We start from the raw sequence: 26,104 nt of genomic DNA on the forward strand, positions 1-26,104 counted from the left end.
GTAAGTTGATAAATTTTATGATATTTGTATGATAATTGTCAGCGATTTTTTTTGAAAGTTCATTTATGCAAAGAACTTCTTAAAAGATTTGTAACGTAAAACGTAGTAGTACACAGTAGGTACCTTCATCTTCGTATCAAATACAATCGAGGCAAGAGTAGAGTTTCATTCCATTCGTCATCAAGCGAAAACCTTTTAATATAAAAAAGCATTTACTCTATGAAAAGTATCTGTAACTTAATTTTCACTGTAAGTACATTAATCTTTATTTTCAGTATATGTACATCCTCAAAATACACAACCGAATAAGCTATCTATATAATAAACAAGTGTTAATTACCCTGATATAGTTGCAAATTGATCATAATACACGATTAATGCGTTTTGTTATAATTTAATTAGCCCGCGGTGCTAACGAATGGATCACACAAGTTCGTTACTGTACGTGACTGTACTGATATGATAAAATTTAACTAATTAAATAAGGAGTCCCTAATAATTGTAATAATTTATACATGCCTTTAGTGTGAGATTATAATCTGCGTACATAACCATTTAAATCTAAAAGCCTACAAAGTGTAATAAAATATTTAGTATTTTTCAAGAACAAGCTATTAACGTTATTTATAATTTTCATATTTTTTACAGCAATGATACAAAGAAAATGTTACTTCAAATTAGATTTGAAGATATAGATATATAACGGCAAATTAATTAGTTATTATTATCTCTTAACATGTTTTATCCATTCAGTTGTAATATAATTAGTCTGGGCGCTAACGAACGGGTCACACGAGTTCGTTACACGCTGTACGCGACTGTACCTGATGCGATTTAATTAATTAATTAACTAAGGAGTCCCGAATGTGTTAACTTGACTAATAATAATGATATATTATTCAATGGTACTCTTAGTATGATATTGTCACCCACCTTTTTTCAATATTTTAGAAGGTAAATATTGATTATTCGCATGTCATTTTAAAGGATATCCATATCATGGAATAGTATGATAATAACTAGATCGCTACCCGCCACGTTGGATTTAGAATAACGTCACAGTAAACTAGACACTGCCTAATTTTTTTATGCAAGACGGAACTGTCGGTATGTTGTTTTAAAATGACTTTGAATAGGTACCTATTTTTTTTTAACGAACGGTGACAATTTTTCGTTTTTGTATTTTAATAGAACTCAATGAGAGCTGGATGTAATTTTGATATTAAGATATATAAGACAATTGACCATTTTTGTTCGCCTCAGTATCGACGCGTGACGCAGTTAGTTACATATCTAATAGTAAAAATCTTTGGGTGTTGCCCGCAAAAGGCAGCAAGCACAGACCGGTCTCGATTGAATAAGCTATTACTGAAGTTTCTACATCAATTACACTGCCTCTAAATGGACATGTCTGCCCGCTCGCAGTTTGTATTGCGTCCACACGAATTGGCCAATTATTGACGTTACAAAAGCGGATGGCGAAATTGCTTGAGTGTGATCTTTTTGCTGCGACTTTTAATTATGTTTTTGTCTTTTAAACTGAAACACGCACATTGCTCTTTTTTTATTCTTTACAAGTTAGTCCTTGATTACAATCTCACCTGATGGTAAGTGATGATGCAATCTAAGATGGAAGCGGGCTAACTTGTTATGAGTAGGATGAAAATCCACACCCCTTTTGGTTTCTACACGACATCATAGGTACTGAAATGCTAAATCGCTTGGCGGTACGTCTTTGTTGGTAGGGTGGTAACTAGCCTTGGCTAAAGCCTCCCACCAGTCAAACCTGGGCCAATTAAGAAAACCTCAATCGGTCCAGCTAGGGATCGAACTCAGAACCTCCGTCTTGTAAATCCACTGCGCACACCACTGCGCCACAGAGGCCGTCATAAAATATAAACTGCACTTGACTATTACAAATTTATTTTAGAGTGAATTTTAAAGATGCCCGTATGACTTAGCTTTAGTTTAGCTTCTTAACTTCAACAGAGAGGGGACAGACAGGTCGGAAGCTTAGTGATTTAAAATATGAGTTAAACAATGATAATTTTATTTTATACTATAGATAGGTTATGTTACTACAAAATCACCGCAAAAAGTGATCCCAATTTAGCTACACCACTGAGCACAATACACAATTTTGTCTTTAATTCCATTATATATTTACGTATATATAGTTTTTACAATACAACTCGACATTGTAGACGATATTTAGGTATTATAAGTTTTAAATAATTTAATAAGCGACTAAATGAAATTAAGTCAATTTTCCAAATTTGTCCGCCTCAGTTTTGATGCGCTAGTACCCTATCTCTAGTATAAAATAACATTGGCGTTAAACCGTATATTCATTTTCCAAATCATAATTTGTGACAGCAATCGACTATGCTTACTTTTGCGTACATAACAGGATATCATGATTTTTAAATTACAAATTGTAACATTTATTTTTAAAAAGAGGGTAGAACTGGCGTCTACTAGTCACTGACTGTTCACTTTTAAACTATACTTAAATAGTAATTGTATGCCTATTTGAAATAAATTGAAGTCTCAATAGCTTTCCGGCAAAGGGGCCTGCAAAGGCAATACCTAGAGGTCATTCGATCCCTGCCCGCTGGATTATTGTCGTATACTTCTAACAAAGCCTTTCTGCTCAATTGCCCTTCAATTGAGCAGAAAGGTTACAGATACAAAAGCCAAGAATTAATAACATTATAGCTGAATTTCAACGATTTAATATTAAAAATAAATAATACAATAGTGCCAAGCAGAGTTATGTCTTCAACTTTGTATGAGACATGTAACGTCGGTCGCTAGCGGATTTGCAGAACTACGAAAACTCTATTAAAAGTTGAACGTCGGTAATTGTTCCACTAAACAGAAGTTAGTCACTTAACAGGATGTCACGAACTCTGACTTGACGTTAGCCGTTACGCACTTCGTCCTTCGAATGTGCGTCAAGTGTGTACAAGCGCAGACATTACACAACATACATTACAGACAGACAACAAACGACAAGCGACAGTCGCAAGCTCTTATGCAGAAGTGTTAATTTTTTAAGGTATACCGTATCTAAACACAGTTTTCTTTACTTTTCTCTGTAAAATGCGCTATTTGAACCATACGAATAAACTGGTACACGAGTACCTTTTTGAATATATGACTAGATAAAAATGATTTGCTAATTTTATTAACTATGTCCGTAGACTTTGAATAAAGTCTCAGGTTTGATTTTAGTATTTTTTCTTGAAGAAATATTGTTTACGCACATATGTTTGTTCAGTTTTGCCTGAGGATGATCATTGCACATTGTTTTTAATTATTTTAAAACAATGTGCATCGTTTTTAGATAGTTCTGCTGCAAATTTATTGCAGTTCTATGCTATAAAGTAAATAAAATAAATGGAAGAAGATTGAAAATCCATCGCCCTAATAGTGTTCTAAAATTGACTTGAGACGTAGCTGTTAAGCCTTATTTGGTTATAATTTTCCCAGCAGCAACCATATTCTTCATATATAAACACATCTACGCTTTAGCGACAAACTGCTTTAAAACTATTAATAACGTACCATGACGTTTCACAACAACATTTTGTCGCAACGCTGTCGCAAGTCTGCGTACCGAATAGGCACAATTTAAATTCGATTGTAGACGTTCAGTCTATTGGTATGCACGGTTGCGTGCATTGCTTGAATAAGGTGTTTTTGTCGTCCCTCGGAATTGCCTTGCGCCGACGTGATGTGAACGGAGTACGAACACTGCTCCGCTCGGTAAATAGGTATCGGGTGAGATGTTCGTGAAATTGCTTTCGGGGCTCCACCTGTAATTTGGTCCTTTTTTTCAGCAAATAGGACAAATTCGATTACGGCTTTAAATGTTTATTTGTTTGATTTTTATTAGGGTTTCGTTGGTACCCCTGTACGTGCGCTATTGACGTGTCTACCTTATTATTACATACTTTTATTTGATTTGCCCTGTTTAGTACGTGCGGGTCATATCTTGCGAGACTCAATTTAAAACCACTTCTTTACGTTCTTTAACTTATGTGACAAATATTGTACAGCCGGATTAGTCTGATAATGTAATTGAGAGGACCATAAGAACTATTAAACAAAACAAAACTAATAAAATTGGGGTTCCTTAGTCATTCATAAACCTATGTATCTTTGTCATTTGAGCATTTATGTATCTCACAATCATTAATTTATTGAGACACAAAAGGTCAACGAACTCGTTTCTACGAATCAAGACTGAGTAGTAAACTTTTAACCAAGACCGTTTTAAAATAGGCACACCAAAGCGTTAGCCAATCTTGCCAAACTGAAGTGTATTTATTTATTTATTGGAATAAGGCAGATTTGTTTCGAAGCGATTCGGGGTTCTGAATCAAGAGAATATTCCTGCAAGGAGGATTTTTAAATGAAACATTAACGTTTATTTTGACACTCCATAGTTCGTATTCACTGATAGTTTAATTCTTGCTACCTAGATATCTTATAAATAGTTTAGTACAGGCGTGAATGTCGCAGTTATGTACGTTAGTGTACCAAGCAAGGCTGTTTCTGGTCATTGGCTTCGTCTGGTCTCGCGAAGGCTAGAAATACATTGACTTTTACTTTGGGTGCCGCAAAACTAATAAGTTTAATGGTAGGCGTCCACTTATCCGCATAGTACGTATCGGACGCATTGTAATCATACGGATTTTTAAATTTGCGGTAGAAAAATCAGTTGTATGCGAGGTTTGTTTGGATATTTGATTTAACGCCACAACTACTGAACCGATTTGGCTGGAAATAGATTTTACTCTGAATTATTAACACATAGGCTACTAGGTTTTTCATCCCGGTAAAATTCATTGTATCATGAGGCATTTGTGAAAAACTAACTAGACTCGCTAGTGACATATCTGTATTAATATTATAAAGCTGAAGAGTTTGTTTGATTGAATGCGTTAATCTCAGGAACTACTGGTCGGATTTGAAAAATTCTTTCAGTGTTAGATAGCCTATTTATCGAGGAAGGCTATAGGTTATATATTATCCCCGTATTCCTATGGGAACGAGAACCACGCGCGTGTAACCGCACGCAAGGCTATAACCAGCTAGTCTATAGTATAAAATCTTTGTATATCAGTGACTCAAATCAAAGTAGGTTTCGTTTACGCTGTAGGTCTCACGTACTACAGAATGTATTAACTCAACCAAAACGATTCCGCGAAACTGGCCCCAATCTTTACACTTTACACAACTCATTTACCCCCGCTTAACACCTTGGGGGGGCTCGATGACTTATTTGAGGAACTTGTTTGACCTCTCCGCTTTGGTGAGCCATGGGTTTGATTTTGGCTGGTGGGAGGCTTCGGCCGTGGCTAGTTACCATTACCGGCAAAGACGTGCCGCCAAGCGATTTAGCGAACCGATACGATGTAGTGTAGACTTAGACCATAGTGTAGATACCGAAAGAGGGCGTGGATTTTCATCCGACTCCTAACAAGTTAGTCCGCTTCCATCTTAGATCATCACTTAAACAAAATAAATATTTTGTTAAATTAGCTATTAAATATTTTGTTAATAAATAGGTGACGGTTTCCTTTTTACTCGGGTTTTATTTATGACGTATTTATTATAAAGGTATGTACCCATTATTAAAAATCATAAATCATTTTATAATAACTTTTAAATAAATCAATTAACTTTTGAAACGTTAATATGTATTATTAAGTTTATCTATTAGAAAACTCGAGAAAAAATTTAAAGCATCCTAATTTCAGACTTCTTTTTAAATTGTAATTTTATTTACAATCAAAACAAGAGTAAGTTTTTGTATGTTAGAAATTTAAACAAAACACGAGAAAATATAGGAACCTGGAACTCTGATCAAACGTATTGGATTGATAATTTATTTGTATTTCTTAAGCAGCCTAAATGATATTATGGTCAGAATAAAATGTTAGACTTTTTTTACTTGAAGCAGGATTCGAATCTGGGACTCCATGCTCTGCGGCTAAAAATATACATATAAGATCAATGAAGTAGTAAGATTAAATCGTAAAATTTCAATAATCTGGTAAGATCGCAGTCAAGCGCTAACTCGACTTCGTGAAAAAAAAAGAATCAAAAGTAGTTTTTTGTCACTATGACATTTCCTTTTTTTATTTCATTAAGGTTCTTTTGATCGTCTGATCGATCTATTGGGTTTTTTATAGTGCACATTATCATAAAAACTCGTTCCACGTGTTGTAAACAAAAAATCGTGTAGGTGTACTTGTAGATACTCGATTAAAAATGTATAGATAAACCGGCATTTTTCCACAGCGATTAAATAATGAATTAAATTTGTAATTTTTTAACACGTTCGCTGCGGCAGTGATTTTTCTGTACTTTCCTCTGGTGCGGTACGAGGTTTTTTGACCTCATACTAAAACTTTGTGGTGCAGTACCCTCGTAACTGTTGAAGGCGCTAAGTGTACGCGGTCAATTGACCTCGTACTGCAGCGAACGTGTTAACACGTTTGCTGCGGCACAAATTTTTCAGTAATTTACCAATACAATACGAGGTTTTATGACCTCGTACTAAAACTTTCTGTGGTGTGGTACGAGGTTAATTGACCTTGTGCCATGCAATACGAGGTTTTTTGACCTCGTGCCGTGCAATGCAAGGTTTTTTGACCTCGCACTAAAACTTTGTGGTGTGGTACGAGGTTAATTGACCTCGTACTGCAGCGAACGTGTTAAAAGAGCCTGACAACTTGCCTGCAATTTTATGTAAATCTATATATAGAAAGTTTACAAAAGAAAGTCGAGTTAGTTGTCTATACTATTATTATAAAGCTTAAAAGCTTTTTACAGTAATTGTTTGCGATATTTGTGGCTGTATTTTAAATAAATTTATAAGTTTATGTATTTTAAAATTTGAATAATTTTATTATTGTAAGAGCCGTTTGAGTCGTATTAAATTGAAACAAATACTGTTTGAAAAGTTAATAAATATAATTTTGACCAAACATAGAAAATTCAGGTGGATTTTTTGCCTATTAGATAGGAAAATATTTTTAATATTAGCTTTTATAAATCATGTCTGCAATAAGTCAAACGGTAGGCGAAGAAGCCCTATACTGATTATTGAGTTTGCGTAGAAAGTATTCAATTTTATTTCATCAAGAGATTATTTATGAGTAAGGTCTATGTGATTAATAGAAGGAAATTTGGCTATTTTCAGTTCACTTTAATTTTAAAATCACATTCCTCAGGGATTACAATTCCGTAAGAAGTACCCTTTCAAAGCTAATTTTCTCTTCGTAGATCTTGTCGATTTAGTGCTTGAAAGAAAGCCCTTTGGGTAATGCAAATGATCGTATTTCGCTTCGAAGGGAATTTCTAAGTTTCTTTAAAATGTATTTGTTAATTTAAATGAGATTTATTTATAATGAGAACTATTTGTGAAATTAATACAAAAGATGTATTAATAAACACTTTAATCAGCGGAATTATGATTAGTAAAGTATAAGTAAAACAAAGATGCGATTTGGATTATATTAGAACCCGTCCGATGCAATGGCAGAAGTGAGAGAAAAAGCAATAGACAGCACATTTGACAGTGACACATGACACGAGCGTTCCAAATGTCAGATGATGGCTGCGTTCACTTTAACATCCTCCCTTGAACGCAGTCCCATGGCTTCCAGGAACATCTGGTGCTTCGGCTTCGGCAGGGCTTTGGTCAGGCAGTCCGCTATCATCGAATCAGTGCCCACATATGATAGCTCGATGTCACCACATTGAACTTTGTCTCGTAGGAAGTGATGGCGGACATCAATATGTTTACTTCTAGCATGATAGTTAAAAGTACCTGTAAGTTTAATTGCACTTTGATTATCACAGAACATATTTATAGATGTAGCCTTTACACAAGGCCAAAACTCAGTATGTAGCTGCTTTAGCCACATAGCTTCCTGAGCAGCTGCTGCGAGTGCCATATACTCTGCTTCAGTGGTGGATAAGGCAACAGTATGTTGCCTTTTTGAGTTCCATGATATGGCAGCACCCTGAAATTTGAAAATATATCCAGTACATGACTTCCTGTCTTCTGAACACGATGCCCAATCAGAGTCGGAAAAACCTGTAATATCTTCATTGATATTCCTTCTATAACAGAGCTGGAGGTTCTTAGTACCTTGTAAGTATCGAAATAACCTCTTAATAGCATTCCAATGCTCTGCAGTAGGTGAATTGTTATAACGACACAGTGTATGTACAGCATAACATATATCTGGACGAGTTCCCTGTGAAATATATAGTAAACAGCCCGTAGCTTCTTGGTAAGGTATGTTTTCCATTTTTTCAGAAGTTGAAAACTTTATATTTGGTTCCATTGGGGTTCCAACAGAGTTACATTGTTCCATGCCAAAACGTTTCAATGTACTCTCTATGTAATTTGTTTGATCTATAGCTATTCCTTCAGTACTATATGTAATACATAATCCAATATAGCAATAAGCAATTCCAAGCTCCTTCATTTTGAAGTTATTCTTCATTTCAAATTTTATTTTGTTTGCAGACTCTGAACAGTTATAGAATAGCAAGATATCATCCACATAAACTGTTATAAACATAATATTTGTGTTTCCATGTTTATAATAAACACAAGGGTCTATCCTTGACTTTGAGAATCCAATATTATTCAAAAAGTTGTCCAGCTTCAAATTCCATGTTCTACTGGCTTGTTTCAAACCATAGATAGATTTGTTTAATTTACAAACATTTTTAGTCCCATCTTCATATCTGGCTGGTTGGGACATATATAGTTCAACATCTATGTCACCCTGTAAAAATGCTGTAACAGCGTCCAGCTGTTCTATCTTGAGCTGATGTTTAGTTGCAATTGCAAATAGGTATCTTATAGAAGTTAATCTCACAACTGGTGCATATACCTCATTGTAATCAATATATTGCCTCTGCTGATATCCTTTTATAACCAATCTAGCTTTGTATCTAGAAACTTTTCCATTTGAATCTATTTTAGTTTTAAACACCCACTTGCACGGTATAGCAACCTTCTCAGGAGGGAGTTCCGAGAGAGTCCATGTATTATTTTCCAATAATGACTTGTATTCATCATCCATGGCGTCAATCCATTTCTGTGAATTTTCACACTGCAACGCTTGCTCTAGAGTTTCAGGGTCAGACTCAATTGACGAGCTCATATCTTCATTCTGACAGAGAAAGGTAGGCATTACTTTGCGTCTTCTTGGTCTTAAATTCTTACTGCACACAGGTGTCTCACTTATAGTAATGGAATGCTCCGGGACATAATCTTCATCATTTGGATTGACAGTCTCCAATGTATCATTAAAGCTTTCTGAGCTGTTTGTGGTGTCATCTAAATTCTTTAAACATTCGCTGTCTTGAGATTCTGTAAGTGGTACCAGAATAAAATCTTTGTTCACACTCTCCTCTATGAACACAACATCTCTACTCCTCATGATTTTTCCTTCAGCTTTATCAAACAATCTGTAACCTTTAGATTCCGGGCAATAACCAACAAAAATAAGTTCTTTTGACTTACTGTCCCATTTCAATCTCTTCTCTTTTGGGACATGCATCATAGCTTTACAACCAAACACTTTCATATTGCTGATATTAGGTTTGATGCCAGTCCATACCTCTTCAGGCGTTTTAAACTGTAAGGACTTTGTAGGACTTCTGTTGATTATATATGCAGCTGTAGCTACCGCCTCGGCCCAAAACATCTTAGGTAAGCTGGAATTCATAAGCATACACTTAGAACGTTCTACTAATGTTCGATTCATCCTCTCGCTCATACCGTTCTGTTCAGGAGTATAGGGTATTGTCAACTGACGTTTAATACCTGAATTTCTACAAAAATTATCAAATGCCTCATTAACATATTCTTTGCCATTATCACATCTTAGTGTTTTAATTTTTGCATTTAATTGATTTTCTACAAAGTTCTTAAATTCTTTAAACTTTTCGAGTACTTGAGATTTAGAGTGTATAAAGTAAACAAATACCTTTCTAGAATAATCGTCGAGAAATGTGACATAATATCTGGCACCTCCGAGAGACTTTTCCTCCATAGGTCCGCATACATCTGAATGTATCAACTCCAAGAGGGCGGAAGCTCTTGTACCAGTGTTCTTGAAAGGCTGCCTTGTTTGTTTGCCTTTCAGACATGTGTTACATACCACATTGTCCTTACTCGACTCTATATCTGCTCCATCTGTGGACTCGTTAAGTTTCTGAAGATCATTATAATTTAGATGACCCATCCTTTGATGCCATAAATGTAATGTAGACAATAAAGCAAAGGTTTCATTATGAACTACATACAAATTGTTCCTTGTATATCCTGTGAGAATTAATTTAGAATCTTTATATACTTTGCAACAATCCTTTGTAAACTTCACTTGACAGTTATTCTGTGTTATCTGACGAACTGACAGTAAATTGACAGCTAATTCTGGCACATACAGAACATTTTTGACCTGTATAGTACCTATTTTCTCTTTATTCTCACTATTATATGTTTCTATATTTACTTTACCAGAGCCTTTTACTGTTAATATTTTATTATCTGCTACCTTAATGTTTGTTACCGAAGCAGGTCCAAAGTCATATAGCCATTCTCTCTTGTTTGTCATGTGCATCGCAGCTCCTGAATCAATGTACCAGCATCCATTTTCCAACCCAGGCGAGGCTGGAAACGCTGCAACATAGCTGGAAGAAGAAGTATTGTTAATTTCTGACTTATTCTTTTGATTTGAGCTGTTAGATGTACAATATTTGGCTATGTGATTATATTTATTACACCGAAAGCAGCGGGGACCTTTATTGTTCGCTTTGGAACCTGAACATTTGCTCTTTGCCTTGCTTTTGTGAAAGTTTGAGAAAAAAACTGATGAGTTGTCTGGAGCCTTTACATCCTGTAAAATTTTCGTTTTTACCAGATCAGCAGTGATAGCCACACCTGAGCTTTCCATCGCCATAATCATAGGTTTGTATGATTCTGGTAGCCCGGCCAACAAAAGTGTTCCGAGCCACTCATCATCTACGATGAATTTAATGTTACGGAGCTTGTGTGCACATGTGATTATTTTATTAACGTAACTTTCTATGCTACCACAACTCTCCAAGTCTGTCGTGATTAGCTCACGCAAGAGACCTACCTTTCTCAACAGGCCTGAGTCGTCAAAAGCCCTTCTTAAGTTATCCCATACCTCCTTCGCACTCTTTGCTTCCTGTATGTGAATATAATTCATTGGTTCCACAAGAAGGACGATTTTAGATCTTGCCTTTATGTCTTCCTCCTTCGTAAGCGTTGCATCCGGCGCCACGTCGATGCACTTCCAAAGATTTTCGTGCTCCAAATATGTTTTTACGGCAAAACTCCACGTGCCATAATTGTCGCGCCCAGATAATCTTTCAATTGGGGCGAAACCGTGTGCGCCTGCGACGGCCATTTTTGATCGATATTTTAACACCGATCTAATCCAAATGCATCCGCGTGGTGAAACGTTTTTTAAGACTTTTACGTATTCTATACTAATCGGGCGTCTGGGCCCATGACCTAATGAGAACTATTTGTGAAATGAATACAAAAGATGTATTAATAAACACTTTAATCAGCGGAATTATGATTAGTAAAGTATAAGTAAAACAAAGATGCGATTTGGATTATATTAGAACCCGTCCGATGCAATGGCAGAAGTGAGAGAAAAAGCAATAGACAGCACATTTGACAGTGACACATGACACGAGCGTTCCAAATGTCAGATGATGGCTGCGTTCACTTTAACAATTTACTGAGAATTGTTAAGTAGCAGTGATGCATTATGGACACGTTCAGTTCATTCGGTTTAAAAGGTATTTTTAAGAGTGTGCAATATGTAATTTGGTGGTTACAAATGGTTCTGGATCTCAGATTCTGGAAAAGTTAGGAGCCTGATATTTGGGCAAATGATATTTCAAAGTGTTAGCCTCGTTATGACTATACAAATTACACAATTTGTAAAACTTTTCTCGATAGTTTATTTTTTTTGAAAAATACATGTTTTGCTCACATTTTGCTTTCAATCTCAGGAAAAGCAAACTTATTTTCTTAAATTTTTGTTTTCTATAGAAAATTAGGTATATATCTAGAACTTGGCCATTTTGTTTTTCGTTATGTTGTTTAATTTACTTGCAATTAGGTAAAAATGGTTTTGGCGCTCACGTCATAAAATTTGCGTCGCGCGTCAATCGCTCCGTGCTTTTCACTCACGTGAAAGTCATAATTCAGCATCTCGTTTGCGCTTTTTATCCATATCGTAGCGACGCGCTGCGCGCTTTTAATCAAGTTAACTGTTATAATACCTATATGAAATTGTTCGCACACTAGTGATGCGCTGTTGCTGGGGTTTGGAAGACAGACGTCCAGATGCCGTGCAAATTTATGTAGTTTAGCCCATAATCATTACGTTTGCATTTTGTCAATTAAAATAGTCCTTTGGTTTATGTTAATGATGATATTTCGCTTCCGGGCAAGCTCTGTTTTTAGGTTTTATTCTTTCTTATCTAGCATTATTTCTTTATCTATATCTTATTATATATAAATGCGAAAGGTGATTCTCCGCGAAGTCTTGGAAACTGCTTGACGTATAAAGATGAAATTTGGCAGGGAAGTAGCTTATAGTTAGATGTCCGTAAAGAACGGATTTTGCGATAGGACGGCATTAAGGAGGTCTAATTGCGGACGGAGTCATGGCCTTAGAACAGTTAATTAGAAAACTAACTTTTTATTACCAGTCTTTATTCGCGTATATGAAATCTCGAGTTATAATATAAATATAACTTAAATGGATGAAGGAATTTAAATTATACAGTGATATTAAATCATTTTTATTCTCAATTTCAGGATGAACTCCGTGCTACGAGCCACAGAGCGAGCGGAACGGGCAAGTTACGGAAATTAAATAAAGCTCTAAGGTAATATAATAAAAATGTAGGTATTATATAAACACGCAGTTTATAAAACTTCAAGACAAAGCAATTTTTAATTAAGTGAAAGTATTTTATGATTTGCTCGCTAAACGGTTTCTTGTCAACCAACGAAAATGTAGTACCATTATGTGCAAGGAAATGTTTTTTCTCACACATACTAAACTAAACTAAACTTTGATTAATAATTTCAAAATTCAACAAATGTAAGACCTTAAAAATGGTCCGGCTAGTTTTAAGCAATAAACAATGTAGCTAATTCCAATTTTTGTACTTTATGTATTTCAGCATAATAACAGCCTATTTGAAAAATGAAGAGATAACTTCAAACGTTTACGACTAACCAATCACAACAATAAATTTAAAAATGGAGCGCGAATTACAGAAGACACCGTTTCTAAATTTAAAATAGTGTATACCTAATGCCATTGTTCCATTGAAGAAAGAATTTTGAAGAATATTTAAATGAAGAATATTTGAAGAGAGTGAATACAGAAGAAAGACAGGTTATTTATCTTTGGTTATCTAGCTGTATGAGTACTCAGACATCATAAAGCTAGGTTACCGGAGTTAAGGGCCGTCTGTATCGACGATATGAAGATGCCAGATATGATACGAACTGAAATTCGGGATACATTGTTTAATCTAAGTACTTTTACTAACTTATTGTCTGTATGAGGGTTTTAACGTAATATCATAAAAGTTCTTTAGATTCGTCACGTTTGTGGGAGTGACAAGTTATGTAAAGTATAATGAAAAATATTGTTTCCGTGACTTTTTAACCGACTTCAAAAAACGTTAATCCACAGCCTTCAAACTTACGAGTTTGATGTTATTTATCGCTTATTTGTTTAGTATAAGTTTTTTTTTTGTTTTTATATGTTTTTAAGCTTTTTTGATATCAGTGTGCCTAGTGGGAGTTTTCAATATTTTCATACTGTTACTATCGCGTTGACGTAAACGTAAATTTATATGGAATTGAAACATTTGTGCAGTAGTGCCACTAGATAACGCTGTTTCAATTCCTTGGAAATTCGAGTTTACGTTAACGCGATAGTAATAGTATCAAACTGCCACTAGGCCCACAGAATGCATTAGGAACATATATCAACATTATGTAAGTCATTATGCAAGTCCTTTTAAAACTTACGGGATATTACTGTTGTAGAAAATACCTATTTCGTTTTCTAAGAAATACCTACACAATAAATATTTTAAAATATTAACATGATTGAAATACAACATATTTTGATTCTAATTTGAATCAGATTTTCCGGATTTCCCATTGTTTTAATTTGTTTTTGAAAACGTGTATTTGTCATAAATATCAATAAGACTATTTTCAAGTACTACTAGGTCGTCGTCGTTATCAACCCATATACGGCTCACTGCTGAGCTCGAGTCTCCTCTCAGAATGAGAGGGGTTAGGCCAATAGTCCACCACGCTGGCCCAATGCGGATTGGCAGACTTCACACACGTAGAGAATTAAGAAATTCTCCGGTGTGCAGGTTTCCTCACGATGTTTTCCTTCACCGTTTGAGACACGTGATATTTAATTTCTTAAAAAAGTATATCTAATTATGTTGACAGTAAGCACCTCAAACAAATATACACTACGTACAATGTATACGTAGATTTTCGCGCGAATGTTAGAGTTTTACCGTTGGTTTTCCTTTTGAAGTCGGTTTATTGAATCATTTTCATTGACAATTTACATCCGGGTTTACTTTGAGACTAATTGACTTGGAAAACTATGATTTCTTCAACCACAGTACCTCTGAACCCACTCAAGTGACTCAACGTTTAACTCAATTATCACTTCCTTATTCATTTTGTTCGCAGAACTATTCTATTTGCAGAATTGTATAGATATTATATTATGTATCTGTGATTTACTGTACTGTAGGAAATTCATTAAATTGATTATTCATACAAATTGCGGGTGGCGTTCATTGAAATTCTTATTATACATACAGACATCCGTGACGCGAGTCAAGTGTAGTTTAAAGGTAGTTCTACCAACACATTAGTTTATAGCTTTTGTTCTGATTGTGTAAGTGCCGTAGGCTCCCTATGGGACCTCAGCGGCGTCACCGGGGGGTTTGGGCGAGCGCAGAAGCATCGCCTGATGGGGCCCGAAGGCAGAAGCAGAGTAGGTGGGCGGAACGACTCTCTAAGGGCGTTATCTCTCTTCGTTTGCAGCGCTTAGCGATGTGGGAGTGAATAAATACCGAAACCATAACCAAATTCAATTTATACTTTTTTCTTCCTTTTTTCGGTTTTTTTTTGGCACCGTGACTCCATGGCCAAAGGTACAAATATGTAACTCTGTCATAGAGGCATACTTGAGCCACTTACCGGTTTCAGCTTTTTTTGCTGCGCCTTGATTCTGTCTCCCTGATATGACACTGTGCTAATGTGTCGACGCATGCAGCGTCCTACATTAGGGCCCGCCCATTTCCCAGGGAACCAGCGTCAATCCATCTGGCCATCATCCCGACTGATTCCTGACTTATACTATTTCAAGTAGTCTTAGTTTGCAAGCAATTTTGTGACGTCAAGTTGTTTCAATTAGACATGTTTTAATACCGTAGGTACAATATAATGTCGTTGGATTAAACGCAAGTTTATATGAAAGTTTTAATATAGTGTTAATTATTATATAAACGACTAGCTGACGCCGCGCGGTTTCACCCGCATGGTTTCGGTTCCCGTAGAAATACAGGCATAATATAAGTATATAGCCTAAAGCCTTCCTCGATATATGAGCTATCTAACACTGAAATAATTGTTCAAATCGGATCAGTGGTTCCTGAGATTAGCGCGCTCAAAGAAATAAACTCTTGAAAATAAATTGCCTCAATAGCTCAACGGACGGTGCCAGACTCATCACCAATGGTTCGATCACTGAGATACCGCTTTTGCGTTCAGAACGGCAGTTTTCAACATATACAAATGTATTAAAAGTAAAAACAAATAATAATTGTTCAGGATCCGGGGAACATTTTTATAATCGACCAAAATTAATATATTTTATCAATAAATTTTATCATTTTAACTTTTTTCATACGAAAATTAATTTTCAGTGGCACAAAAAAATAACTGAGCGGAAGACCGGAATACTACTATATTTATAGGACAATGTAGCTGTTAAATTATATAATTATAAATTAGGCAACCAAATAATAAATAGCTGGTTAGTAACAATTTTTGATGACCTCCCAATTTCTATCAATAACGAAGTCTATATAAATCTATACTTCTATACTAATATTATAAAGCTGAAGAGTTTGTTTGTTTGATTGAACTATACTGATCTCAAGAACTAGACTGGTCCGATTTGAAAAATTATTTCAGTGTTAGATAGCCTATTTATCGAGGAAGACTATATATTATCCCCGTATTCCAATGGGAACGGGAACCAAGTGGGTGAAACCGCGCGGCGTCAGCTAGTTGTTAATATACTAAGGATTTTTGTTCCTTATGTATGTAATGTATTGTTTGTGCTAGTCTTATATAACTATTTATAAGTTAAAAGCAAAATTAGGTATATGTGTATATTTTGAGACCTCGGAAATTGGTGACATGATAAAATATAATAGGGACATGATAAAATATAATGTGCAGGTAAGGTATTGTTATTTTCAGATTAATTAACTTCTCTACAAAATTAGATAATTTCTTTTAATTAGTCTTTTAAAATTTAACTTTGGTTAAAGGTTGTGAAAAAATATCTATTTTATTTAGGTTAACCATAAAAATGCAACGCTTTTACAATGTATGATGAAAAACTTTTAGAAAAATACGAGAATAATGTACGAACGTTAACAAGGATTTGTGACCAAATGGTGGATATAGCGTTCCGCTTTTGTTATTTATAAAAAGAATATGAGAAAACTAGAGGACGCCCGCGACTTTGTCTGCGTGGAATTCAGTTTTTCGCAAATCCCGCGGGAACTATGGATTTTTCCGGGGTAAAAAGTAGCTTATATTTTTATCCAGAGTAAAATCTATTTCCATTCCAAATCCGCCGAATCCGAATCGGTTCACTAGTAGCGGCGATAAAGAGTAACAAACATCCAAACAAACATCCTTACAAACTTTCGCGTTTATAATATTAGTAGTACATATTTACAAATTCCGCAATGCTGAGGAAATATATTATAATTATATAATTAGATTTCGCTTATAATTTCAGTATTTCAGTCTGCCCTTCCGAGATTTAGCTCAAAAACTCTTAGTACTTTAGAGTTGTTATTTAGCACAAAATATGAACAGTAAGATTGAAAGGAGACCTCAGCAGTGAGACGAATATGGTATTTTTCCGTATAAGGAAAAATTTAAAATGATGATATACAGTAAAAGATCATTACATTATGTTATTTGTCATATTTACGAAAACCATGAATTTGGGGTGGTGATTCGTATGGGATTATTAGGTGATGTGTGGCATCAAAAAGAACAAAAAAATTGAAAATATGAGTTTTTTCTTGTTTGATATTTTTTGAACGCTCCTTCAATTCAGACTGATAATTTACCTCTTCAAAAGTTTTTGTTTTAGTAATTTGCCCCTAGAATAATCTTATATCGTAGTTATAGTACGTATATCGTGATGACAAGCCATTGATTAAACTCTTCAGGGTATGCAGGTACTAGTATGGTTAGGTTTGTATAACAAATTGGTTCGTAACGAAATTACTCAGTTGCAAAGTGTAAAGTAAGTGAAAGTGAGCATAAATTATGCTCAATAAGAATAAATTAGATAAAACTTCGTATATTTTCCAAAGATTCAAAGACGTTTCAAAGATATTTGCTCATTTTACTGAATTAATAATTTATTATTTTAAACTTCTTTCTGAATATTTTCTTATGTTTAAGTGTTTAACTAGTTTTAAAAACTTGGGTGTGATTAATTAGCGGACCTAGACAAGCTTCGCTTTGACAGTTACGCAAGCAACCAATCGCAAGAAATCAGTGACAAATAGAGTTTTAAGAATATTATTATTTTTATCGATTTATTATAAATGCACACAAAAGTGTTGAGTTAAGAATAATGAATTACGGTCGGTTTAATCTACTCATTCATCAAATAAAATTGAAGTGTCTGTCTGTGATTTGAAACTTTGTTTTTTCAAGTGCTTAATTTAGGCTACTTACATGATACTAATACATAATAAAGCTTCTTTTTTAAATTCTTGTCTCTGTCTGCCTTTCTGCGTGTCCGGGAAAATATCTGGAGCAATTTCTAATGTGACTTTTACTGGAAGATAGAGAAATATAATGAATTGAATAATTCGGGATAAGTAGTCTATATATTGCATATAGCAATATATAGACTACTTATCCCGAAAAAATACATGGTTCCCGCGGGATTTGTGAAAAACAAATTTTCATGTCACGGGCGTCAGCTAGTGTACAATATAAATAGAGGAATGTATTGATGGAATCAAAACGAAGTAGTTTTTTTTGGTCACTGCACTAGCAACGTACAGCCCGGGGATTTGGCTTGATTGAAAAGAACCTCACTACTCCCCACGCAAGTTCGTGTGGTCGTAATTGTTTTCCTTCGATTCTCTTGTGATCATAAAGGGTTACTGCGCACTGCCAGTACTTGGAATTTTTTTTGTAAATGACGATTTAATAGTTGATTCAGAGTCTATCATTGGTCATATGAAAGGCCACTTCAAGACCAGGCCTCATAGAGACGGGATTTGGAGCTAAAACCCACTACTACTTTCCATACCCAAATGTACCAATGCTGTTTTGTGAACTTAGCGTCATAGCGTCACATCATATTTTAAATATAATATTTAGAATATGATTGTGATGATGATGATGATTGGGATGATGTTAAATAGTGTCCAACTTTCAAACCGCTAAATTAGGAACCTAGAAAGAAAGAAAAGATCTGTATTTCATAGCCTATGCCGGGACTAATAAATTCGCCGTGTATTTTGCGTTAAAGCGCACCTCTTAACAGATGTGTCAACGTAACTCACTTAACGTATGGACATGACGACGACGGCGACGACGACGACGACAAAGACGACGACCGCCTCATCGTCGCTGCTCGCTTCTTGTGGCCACTAAACGCCGACACAAAACGCCACCACACGCCAATCGCTCGATTATGATACTGCATGTATAAGTTAAAAAAGTAGCAGCCACCGACCACAAGTGTCGACTACCGGCCATAAGTGGCTGTCGCGCGCTTCAGCTACTTTTGTGGCCCCCTCTTGCTTATTGTAGCGGCATTTGTGGCTGTCGTGTGTGGCCCGTGTGCAGCGACACTAATAGTTTACAATTGATTAGGTACTAAGCTAACTAATTTAAAATGTCTCTAAAAATCTTTCCTTTTATCTAACACTTGCTGACACTGCGCGGTTTTACCCGCGTGATTCCCGTTCCCGTAGGAATACGGGGATAATATATAGCCTATAGCTTTTCTCGATAAATGGGCTATCTAACACTGAAAGAATTTTTCAAATCGGACCAGTAGTTCCCGAGATTAGCGCGTTCAATCAAACAAACAATCTCTTCAGCTTTATAATATTAGTATAGATAACGTGATCTGCCTCTGCCTCGTGATCCTTTAGGTCCCGGAAATTTTGTTATTTAGGCAGTCCAGCGGTTATCTGTGAGTCGAGCGACATGTCAGGCCGATTTCTATTTGGCTTTAAGTTTGGTTAGGGCGTCGATTATTTTTGTTTTCTCCCTGATGATGGAGTGACGGATTTTGTGATTTTTTTTACATATTTAATGAAATCGTAAACAAGCACAATACTGTAAGATTTATAGAAACTGATAAGTTTCTATAAATCTTACAGGAACCAGCATTTTGCCGGGATAAAAAGTAGTCTATGTTCTGCTTCAATGTTGAATGTATTTCTATACCAAATCGGTTCAGTGGTTTAGCCATGAAAAAGTAAACAGACAGACAGACAAACTTACTTTCGCACTTATAATATTATAGTCTGGCAAGTTCGCTGATGACACTCCCATGATATGCGGGTGACGGGGGGAAGGACTGTACTGGTGTGCGGGGAAGTGAGGTGAAAGAACGAAGTTGCCAAGCTATGTTATGGGTTTCGTGTCACGATTATAAAACGTTAGCTTAAGCGTATGTGTTCTGTGGTTTTATGGTTTTAACGATTTTCTCTTTATCTTTTTGTACCGGTAAGAATACTTGATAATATGAGAAGGTCGTCAAGTATTTTTCATTTTAATTAGAAAGAACGTTTCCCGGGCTAACTATAGTTTAATATAAAAAATCTTTGTAGAAAGTGTAGTGGAAATAAATTATTGTTTGAACATAATCTACACGGTAGGTAGTGTGTATGTTCTGCAAACAATACCTACTGCTCCCTGTGGAACAGTCGCAATGATTATAAAGACCCGCAGAAAGTCCTTTTAATTTATATAAACGTGGTTTGTTGTTTATAAATGTTTCAGTTTTCTACCCTCGTCTCTTGAGACCTTACGTTTTATATACATACATAAAATATTGTTGGTCCTATTCAGTAACGATAGCTCAAGAGTGTGTTTTAAATTCATCTATATCTATATTTGACGGCCTCTGTGGTGCAGTGGTATGCGCGTTGGATTTACAAAACGGAAGTCCTGGGTTTGATCGCCAGCTGGGACGATTGAACTTGACTGACAAACCTGACGCTGAAGTCCAGTCATCACCTAATACTAAAGATCAAAACTCAGTGATATCTAACGGTAAAGAAACCGAAGCAAAAATTAAAACTCCACAACTTTACCAACTGGAATTAATGGTACAAATGACAGTAAAGATAGTTCTTCACGATGTCACATAGAAACCGAAAGGGATGTGGATTTTCATCCTCCTCCAAACAAGACAGCCCGCTTCCAGCTTCGGCTTATAAAGAATAAAACAGAAAAAAATATCTCTCTGTATCTATAGTATGGTGTTATACAGAAATAGGAATTCGAGGTTCAAACTGTCGAGTTATAAAAACATCGTTTTATAATAGCGCTACAGTTGTGTGATTAAAATTAATAACGCCGAAAATCTATACTGTGACTTTAAAATGCTCTTCAATACATGGTTCCAGAATACACTTCCAATCACAGGTCAATCGTTGTACAGAACTGCAGTCCACTAGATATCATATTTGTTATTTCACTTTATTATTACTTTTGAAAAAAAAAGTTGTTTTACTGTTCCTGATACCTAGATACAAAAACCCTTCAAAACAAAAAAAGAATTTTCAAAATCGGTCCATTATTGACGGAATAATTCGCTGGACATATATAAAAAAAAAAACATACATACAGCCGAACGTAGAACCTCCTCCTTTTTGGAAGTCGGTTAAAAAACAAAACTAGGTATTATATGCATTGAACAAATCTACTCTAGCTATTTACAGGTACAGGTACATATAGGGAAAATGCTAGGGGAAAATATACATGTAACACACATTACCTGAAGTCTGAAAAATCACTTACAATAACTCCCTGTCACCTTATTGCAACAGGCAAGTAGTAGTACCTATTTGCTATGATATAACAGAAAAGCTAATACAAACTGTAAATACAAGAAACAATTGATTGTAAGCAAACAGATCCAAACCTTGTTGTTCCCTAGGGTTGCTAGTCAACTTTTCTGTATAAATTAATATTTATTAAGATATATGTTTTACAACCAAGCTGATATTTGGCTTGTTTATATTAACACATCTTGCTTACGAATTTTGGTATATTGTCGGACCACATATCATTCATCCTCATAGTATATTCTAGTTATATTAAATTATTTGGTCTATGACCTATCGAATATTCGGCCTACTTACTTACTTACCTTTTATCCAGGCAAAACGAACTGTGAACGGAAGAAAATGACTTAGGGTAACAGTTATTTCTCTATTTATATTTTTTCTGTAAAAAATAAAGCCTATTTGACGGCCTCCGTGGCGTAGTGGTATGCGTGGGTTCGAACCCCGGCTGGGACGATTGAGATTTTCTTAATTGGTCCAAATCTGGCTTTTGGGAGACATAGACGACTGTCAAGCGATTTAACGTCCCGGTACGATGTCGTGTAGAAACCAAAAGTGTGTGGATTTTCATCCTTCTCCTAACAAATTAGCCCGCTTCCATCTTAGACTGCATCATCATCATCACTTACCATCAGGTGAGGTTGTAGTCAAGGGCTAATTTGTAAATAATCAAAAAAAGCAAACAAAAGAATAAACATTCATTTGCTATAAACAAACTCTTAGATAGGTGTCGATGGATACCAAACAAATAAGTTTGATGAAAATACCGATTGAAAGCCATTAGGTACTTATTTTATCTTTGCTAGCTTACATTTTTAACAGGCACACTTAAAGCCCACGAGGTCTTTTAAAACGTGAAAATGGCTCTTTACTGAGAATCCCGCAATTTCCGCAATAATTGATGAGTCGAGAATCTAAACGCCTTTCAACATAAAAGAGCAAAGTTGCTTTTTGAAGTAAGAAACCGTAAATAATTCAAAGGCTATCGCAAAGGCTTTTTCGATTTGGCTGATTTTATTTTATACTGACTTAATACGAAGCCATTTAGCTTTTATTATAATAAAATAAGTATCAGAATAGTTCAGTACCTGTTTATTGAATTACTAGCGGACGCGCGCGACTTCGTCCGCGTGAAATTCGGATGTAAACTTTCAACTACCCCTACCCTACTCCTACCCTACCCCTACCCTACCCCTACTCTACCCTACCCCTACCCTACCCCTACCTTACCCCTACCCAACCCTACCCTACTCCACCCTTACCCTGCTTTCATACAGAGTAATTCAAATAATTCTGACTATCCATGTAACACACGCCTTTATCTATCCTTTCAATTTAAAATACGTAATAGTACCTAGTAGTGAGACTGTCGATATCGACGAGATATTGCAACTGGCACTCCGCACTTCACTAGTAAGCTACTTCATGATATTTATCAATGAATAAGTTTGGCTATAATATAAGGATGTAATAAGGGGATCTATTTACAAAAGAAATATTTTTAACACTCATTTTTATTTTTCTTATAGTAAGAAAATCTTGAAATCTTAATTAGATCCACTTCCCGGTCTTCAATTAGAATGAAATTTTGCAAACGCTCTGAATAACAATACATGACTTGCTAAGAAACATCATTACAAATCTAATATGGCGGCCTCCCCAAGATTGCGGACTGGCTGTTTAAAATCCACCCCCATAATATGGACATCAAATGAAAGGGTTTGCTGTCAGAAATACGAAAAAAAATAGTTACGTGACTTAATCTAATACGGCGAATGTCCAAGATGGCGGACAGGCTATTTGAAATGCACCCCCATGATATGGGTATCAAGCGTGTTTTTTAGTTTTATAGAGTTTTCACAGTCTGTATTACGTGTTTTAATTGATTTTAAACCAAATGTATACCTATCTACGACGGTCGAGTCGGGTCAGGTACGCATACGTTCATTAAATTCTAATGTGTATCGTTACAGAGTGAAACATAAACTATCTCTTTAAGCCCACCAATCTCTATTGGAGCAGCATAGTGGGTCTAAGTCATAAAAGAGAGGATATCGGTGCGCTGCAGGCAAAAATGTCGTTTCTATTAAATCAATTATCAGATTGTGTTTCTGAAAAAGCTTTAGTTATGACGTAGTCCTGTGAATTATCATCATCATCATTATCAACCCATATTCGGCTCACTGCTGAGCTGGAGTCTCCTCACAGAATGAGAGGGTTCTGGCCAGTAGTCCACCACGCTGGCCCAATGCGGATTGGCAGACTTCACACATGCAGAGAATTAAGAAAATTCTCTGGTATACATGTGTTCTCACGATGTTGATGAAAAAAAAACTTTGAATTAGACTCTCTATTAATCTATTTCAACAGATTTTAGTGAAATTTTTTCACAATTTTTTTAGCAAAAATAAATATTATTTATTGTAACAAATATATTATTATTTGTTAATGATCAACACAAACAAATATGGACGATATGTGGAATCCGTAATTAAGAAATAATAATAACATCTTTATCATTTCAGTGGTCTCTATTTTCCGTTTTATCAAATAAACAAGGAAATTCGGGAAACATAATTTTAAAGAAGCTGTTTATATAAACTTGCTTTGTTATTTTTACTTTATTTTTTTTTCGTACAAATTACCTATTAAACAGTATCGAACCGAATTGGCGTATATTTTGATATCGAGAGTTTTTATATTTCTATGTTAGATATGTAGGTATATTCAAATGAATTGATGGTCGAAGTTCTTTACCTCGAAAATGTTTTACAATAAAAAAAAGTTACATCAAGCAGTCATAATTTTACTCAGAACTGCCATTTCTTTTTCAAGTGCCAGTTAAGCTAAAAGATTTTATTAAGCTTTGTGCTTAAGTATATTATTAAGATAGTTTAAAGGTAATTAATGTGAGGCGATAAAGTATTTTTCGTTAACTCTAAAAAAGGTTTTGCCTCTCGGTTGTCGTAAAGGTGGTCTCTTCTTGGTTTCCATTCAGGTAACCACGAATCCGTACAATAGAGACTCAGCCAATTGAATCGGATTGTAGTTAAATTAACTAGTCCTGATCTTTGAAAACTTTCAGTTTATAAAATAGTGTTTAAGTAGACTAATAATCGTATTATGTTCACGTAAGTGCAAACAGCAAGTTGCTCGGGCGTAAAGCAATTTTCCGGCGAATTCTTGCGAAACGGGGCTTAGAAGCTTTTCCGGGAAAAGTTGGAAAATTTTAAGCTTCTCTTTGAACCACGTCGGTTATCCGCTCGTTACTCTAATGTTTTCTTTGTAAAGGATCCTTGACTTTTGAACTAAACATATCAGTAGGCTGATACTTGATATCATGGGTTTGAACATTATTATGTATGAACTTTATATGTAAGAATAACTCAGTTTGGATCGTGCCGCGATGCAAGAACCAGCTCATGACTAAGGGCCCCGTGTGGGTTCGAAACTAGTCGGGCATACTCCGACGTAATATCACGTGAGTTTTAGCCGTGTTTCATAATCAATTAAAATGTAAGAATAACGCCTATACGAACTATGAGAGGCATATATCGGGTTTATCGTATAGACATAACACTAAGTACGAATTTAATTAAGAATGGGAGTTTATTTATTTCAGCTTTAATCAATCTTTCGTACATGAAATTCTGTAAACATTATGATAAATGAAATTCTGTAAATCCAAAGGATAGAGAATCGCAGTTTCAAAAAAAAAAATCATTATTATGTTTTATTTTGGTGACTGATTTAACTTTAAAAAAAATCGAAAGTATTCCACTAAAAACTTTTACGGCCCTTTCAGTGGATACCTGTATTACTTGCAAGAAAGCAGCAGCATAAAATCTACAAGACCAGCTTTTATATAAATTTTAATGCTTGAGAATGAAATTTACTCATGTTTAAGGTACATCATCTGAGGATTAATTAAATGCAGTTAAAAATGTACATACATATAGGTATTAATATCATATCTACTCTTCGCCAATATATCATACTAGCGGACGCCCGCGATTCCGTCCGCCCTTAGACCTCTTTAATCCGGCCATATCGCAAAATCCGTTCTTATCGGATACCTACTAACTATAGACTACCTCTCTGCCAAATTTCATCTTTGTAAGTCAAGCGTTTTCGAAATTTCGTGATGAATGAACTTTCGCATTTATTTATTAAGATTTATGTCATGACACGTTTTTGAAAATAATAATTGTAACGTTGAACGTTTAATTTTTTTTTTCATTCGTTTATTCAAAAATCTTAGTTAATTTCTAATACAAACAAGTTGTACAAAAGAATCTGCTTTTGATATACATGTAATAGGTTTAAATACAGAATCTACTCCAGAGCTAATGAAACGTTTATATCTCACGCACAAAGCGGTGGTCTAATTAAAAAGTTAATTTCCATGCTAATAGGCTTTACAAAGACTGAGTCAAGACCAAACACGAAATTCAATGTAGGAAGAAAACTGCTACGTTGGTAACTTTTTGAGACAGGCATTAGCATTCCGAGAAAATACTTTTAATGAGGTCTACCTTGTCAACTGAGGGAGCGAGTGTTTGTCAAAATATTTTAATAATATGAT

The 26,104-nt window shown here is 35.3% G+C and overlaps 1 long non-coding RNA gene across 1 annotated transcript in view; it reads left to right on the forward strand.

Moving 5' to 3' along the window:
• LOC112044386 (uncharacterized) overlaps positions 1 to 13,333 on the forward strand; it is a 29,863-nt gene extending 16,530 nt beyond the window's left edge. The window contains exons 3-4 of the long non-coding RNA XR_008250818.1: positions 12,914 to 12,984; positions 13,285 to 13,333. This is a non-coding gene — a long non-coding RNA (uncharacterized LOC112044386). The remainder of the gene's footprint in view (positions 1 to 12,913; positions 12,985 to 13,284) is intronic.
• Positions 13,334 to 26,104: the final 12,771 nt, after the last annotated feature.

Source organism: Bicyclus anynana, chromosome 1, assembly GCF_947172395.1.
Source record: "Bicyclus anynana chromosome 1, ilBicAnyn1.1, whole genome shotgun sequence".
In the NCBI taxonomy this organism is placed as follows: domain Eukaryota; kingdom Metazoa; phylum Arthropoda; class Insecta; order Lepidoptera; family Nymphalidae; genus Bicyclus; species Bicyclus anynana.